We start from the raw sequence: 5,000 nt of genomic DNA, 5'->3' as shown, positions 1-5,000 counted from the left end.
GGCACCAGACTTGCCCTCCAATAGATACTCGTTAAAGGATTTAAAGTGTACTCATTCCGATTACGGGGCCTCGGATGAGTCCCGTATCGTTATTTTTCGTCACTACCTCCCCGTGCCGGGAGTGGGTAATTTGCGCGCCTGCTGCCTTCCTTGGATGTGGTAGCCGTTTCTCAGGCTCCCTCTCCGGAATCGAACCCTGATTCCCCGTTACCCGTTACAACCATGGTAGGCGCAGAACCTACCATCGACAGTTGATAAGGCAGACATTTGAAAGATGCGTCGCCGGTACGAGGACCGTGCGATCAGCCCAAAGTTATTCAGAGTCACCAAGGCAAACGGACCGGACGAGCCGACCGATTGGTTTTGATCTAATAAAAGCGTCCCTTCCATCTCTGGTCGGGACTCTGTTTGCATGTATTAGCTCTAGAATTACCACAGTTATCCAAGTAACGTGGGTACGATCTAAGGAACCATAACTGATTTAATGAGCCATTCGCGGTTTCACCTTAATGCGGCTTGTACTGAGACATGCATGGCTTAATCTTTGAGACAAGCATATGACTACTGGCAGGATCAACCAGGGAGCTGCGTCAACTAGAGCTGAGCAGCCGGCCGCCCGGGAGTGTGTCCCGGGGGCCCGCGCGAACACGCAAGCGTCCGCTCAATTATTCTGCAAACAGGAGGAGGCTGAGCTCCCCTGCACCATACACCTCGAAACCCTCTCAGGTCCCGGCGGCGCGCAGCGCCGTCCTAAGTACTTGGTCGGGTTCGAGAGAGGCGCAATCGCCCGGGGTTTGGCGAGTAGACGCTTTAGGTGCGACCACCCGTGCTCCCAACTGAGCTTGCCGCTGCCGACAGAGGCCCGGGAGCGTGCTGTCGTGGCATTGCCGGCGGGAGACAACACGCGCCACCTACGGTGACCGGCAGCTCCAACGCCAGCGCCACAGAAGGACAAAAGCCCCACTTGGGTGCCGAAGCGAACTCTCCCAGCACAGCGCACGCGCCAACACGTCCGCACAGCTGCGATACAAACCACCTGCGAGAACCGCAGAGGCGACCGAGCAGCAGACGGCGTCGCGGCGCCGAGCGCCGGGCGGCGGCGCATCCTCAGCGCACACAGTCCTCAATCGGACCAGCACACTGCAGATGTCCACCGCGCTTCGCACCGGGCCCGCGAGGACCTACTTTGGCCGCACGGCGCCGCGTGCAGGGTGCGCCGGCGCGCAGCTGCGCCGCCTGCCGCCTCCGTCGGCCGGCGCGCCTGCCACTGGCCGCCCCCACCAGCCGGCTGTAGCGCGTGCGCCCACGCACCGCGCGGCCAGCACGCCGGGAGGCCCCCCCTCACCGGCCGGGGACGGTCCCACCCAGCCACCGCCGCGTATCGCTTCACACCCAGATGCCATTCACGTTCGTGGGCATGGTGGGTATCGCTGGAACAACCGGTTGGTAGCTCAACCGATCGTCGCCATCACTGATTCACCTCTAGCGAGAACAACCGCACCACAACGGTTTACCAGTTGTTCATTTGCGTAACGTCACCAGCAAACGTAGGCGTCCATCGCCATTTGCAAATTCAACGATTGTTGCATGCCTGTGTCAGGTGTCACGACACACTATGTCTGCCCACATACACGCAACAACATGTGCACGCTTCGCGAACACGTGGAAGGTGGCCCCCGTACGTATGCGATGTCCATTGCGCGAACGACTGTCAACCGGCCTCTGTCGCATGTCGCAGATGTGGAACGCAGTGCACCATGCTATCACGGTGTGTGAGAAGAGACGACTACGTCTGACAACACGCGCCACTACATCAACAGACGGCTCATGCTGATCGCCATCCAGGGCATACCACACTGCAATCCAGCTCTTATAGGGAGACGACACGTAGCTGAGTGCACAACATTTGGACCGCATGGTTCGCCGTTGTTGGCGCAGTCGTTGTACGGTCACATGTACCACGATGTATCATTCAGTACATGAGGACCAATGTGCAGTACAGTGTGTGATTTGGACGTACAACATCAGCGGACAGTTGACACAGGCCGTACCACAGCGTAGGCTAAGTGCTTCGCCATGCGAATGCCAATGAACAACTGCAAATGCCAATGAACAACTGCAAAGGGCATTGAGCATGTACGTCCTGCTGCCATCCACATTACAGTGTATAGCTGCAAGGTGTTTAACATGAAGCGATACACTGGGGACCGGGCAGTGCGAGTAGCAAACTATATTGCGGGGGTTGCAGTTAGGCAACACTACACTAATTTAACGCGTCGTATGACAATTACAGAGCAGGTTAAGGCCCAACGTGTGTTGGGTTAAGGCCCAACGTGTGTTGGGTTAAGGCCCAACGTGTGTTGGGTTAAGGCCCAACGTGTGTTGGGTTAAGGCCCAACGTGTGTTGGGTTAAGGCCCAACGTGTGTTGGGTTAAGGCCCAACGTGTGTTGGGTTAAGGCCCAACGTGTGTTGGGTTAAGGCCCAACGTGTGTTGGGTTAAGGCCCAACGTGTGTTGGGTTAAGGCCCAACGTGTGTTGGGTTAAGGCCCAACGTGTGTTGGGTTAAGGCCCAACGTGTGTTGGGTTAAGGCCCAACGTGTGTTGGGTTAAGGCCCAACGTGTGTTGGGTTAAGGCCCAACGTGTGTTGGGTTAAGGCCCAACGTGTGTTGGGTTAAGGCCCAACGTGTGTTGGGTTAAGGCCCAACATAGGTTGGGTTAAGGCCCAACATAGGTTGGGTTAAGGCGCAACATAGGTTGGGTTAAGGCGCAACATAGGTTGGGTTAAGGCGCAACATAGGTTGGGTTAAGGCGCAACATAGGTTGGGTTAAGGCGCAACATAGGTTGGGTTAAGGCGCAACATAGGTTGGGTTAAGGCGCAACATAGGTTAGGTTAAGGCGCAACATAGGTTAGGTTAAGGCGCAACATAGGTTAGGTTAAGGCGCAACATAGGTTAGGTTAAGGCGCAACATAGGTTAGGTTAAGGCGCAACATAGGTTAGGTTAAGGCGCAACATAGGTTAGGTTAAGGCGCAACATAGGTTAGGTTAAGGCGCAACATAGGTTAGGTTAAGGCGCAACATAGGTTAGGTTAAGGCGCAACATAGGTTAGGTTAAGGCGCAACATAGGTTAGGTTAAGGCGCAACATAGGTTAGGTTAAGGCGCAACATAGGTTAGGTTAAGGCGCAACATAGGTTAGGTTAAGGCGCAACATAGGTTAGGTTAAGGCGCAACATAGGTTAGGTTAAGGCGCAACATAGGTTAGGTTAAGGCGCAACATAGGTTAGGTTAAGGCGCAACATAGGTTAGGTTAAGGCGCAACATAGGTTAGGTTAAGGCGCAACATAGGTTAGGTTAAGGCGCAACATAGGTTAGGTTAAGGCGCAACATAGGTTAGGTTAAGGCGCAACATAGGTTAGGTTAAGGCGCAACATAGGTTAGGTTGAGGCACAATATAGGTTAGGTTGAGGTACCGTATAGGTTAGGTTAAGGTACAGTATAGTTTAGGTTAAGGTACAGTATAGTTTAGGTTAAGGTACAGTATAGTTTAGGTTAAGGTACAGTATAGTTTAGGTTAAGGTACAGTATAGTTTAGGTTAAGGTACAGTATAGTTTAGGTTAAGGTACAGTATAGTTTAGGTTAAGGTACACATTGTTGTATGGAAAGGTGTAATGGGGGGGGGGGGGGGGGGCGGCCGGTCGGTTTGTTGATTGTGATTATAGTAAGTGGATGCCTGCGGCATCATCTGATTTGCCACGTCAGGATGCACCTTTGGCTCATGACAGGCGGCGCTCCGATTCCATGCTTGTGGCAGACCTGTGTCTTTCATTCCTGCCATTGTTTGTGTGCTGTGAGAGGAGGCAGTATTGTGATGTTGGGTGCACCCCTGTGTAGGACATGTGTGGGTGTTGGTGGCTTAGCTGAGCAATGGTGGTTGTCGGGGGGGTGGGATATTCCGTTTTCTGAGTGGACCTCCCAGTCTGGTTATGACAGTGTGGATTGTCTCATGTGGCGGAGAGGATGCACTGGGTGTTGTTCCATGCTGGTGCTTACATATTGTCTGTGTGCGTGTTACAGGCGGAGAGTAGTGCGTGATAAGAGTGTGTGGCTGCCGTGTGGTTGTGATTGTGAGCAGAGTCTTTCAGCATGTATACGGACAGTTGTATATATTATCTGTATTCTGATGGGTCTATGTATTACTAATCAGCGCCGTGTATACGTTTAATCCGGTTCCAGTCGAAACTGTTGTATCTCTGTACATTAGTGACACGGCGAGCGCGCTATGTAGCTACTCGTCTCGGCAGCTTCCACCGGTGTATGGCAAATGATTATAAGCAATGAGTCGAGTCGTCAATACCGATAGTGTGACGTCACATGTCTGGGGTGGGGGACGCTGCGCCCTTCCGGTGGGTCATGGCCTAGAAAGACGCTCCCCACGCAGGGGGGCTTGGACTGTCATAAACTCTTCCGAGTAATATACTTGCCGTACGTTTTTGCGACTGCGAGTGCAACGCCCACCGGTACCGACATGGATGGAGCGCCTCCTAGCTGACCGCTCAGCATCGGCATTCGTACAGAGAGCAACGCGATCGCGTCTCTAGCTCGTAACTGGTACAGCTCGCAGCTCATGTATAGGGACAGCGGGAATGTCGCATATTGGACATAACTCTTCATGAAACGCAAGTTATAGGGGTGGATTGCACATTGCGACTGCGGGAAAAGTCCGCCGTTCATCCGCTGGAGTTGCGAGTTGGGCGGTTAGGGTGGGGCGCCGGTGGAGTGATTGCCGGTCGACGATTTCGTGCGGCAGAGGCGCTGGCGTTGGGGTGCTGTGGTCGACAGAGGACGCAGGCTTTGTGGGTGGGGTCGAAAGATGGGCACTGTGGGCCCATCGCTGTCTTAGTCGGCTTGGCGTCTCATAGATGGCGGTATCGTCGTTGCAGGACGTCATGCCGCGGGAGACCTACAGATGGCGCTGTGTTTTGTGGTGCGCTCGAC

At 54.0% G+C, this 5,000-nt stretch overlaps 1 non-coding gene across 1 annotated transcript in view; it reads right to left on the bottom strand.

Moving 5' to 3' along the window:
• Positions 1-584, bottom strand: part of LOC126435359 (small subunit ribosomal RNA) — a 1,910-nt gene extending 1,326 nt beyond the window's left edge. The window contains exon 1 of the ribosomal RNA XR_007579878.1: positions 1-584. This exon is cut by the window's left edge and continues 1,326 nt beyond it. This is a non-coding gene — a ribosomal RNA (small subunit ribosomal RNA).
• Positions 585-5,000: the final 4,416 nt, after the last annotated feature.

This window comes from Schistocerca serialis, unplaced genomic scaffold, assembly GCF_023864345.2.
Source record: "Schistocerca serialis cubense isolate TAMUIC-IGC-003099 unplaced genomic scaffold, iqSchSeri2.2 HiC_scaffold_1204, whole genome shotgun sequence".
Taxonomy (NCBI): domain Eukaryota; kingdom Metazoa; phylum Arthropoda; class Insecta; order Orthoptera; family Acrididae; genus Schistocerca; species Schistocerca serialis.
The sequence above is the reverse complement of the archived record's forward strand: the minus strand, read 5'-3'. Positions and strand labels throughout refer to the sequence as shown.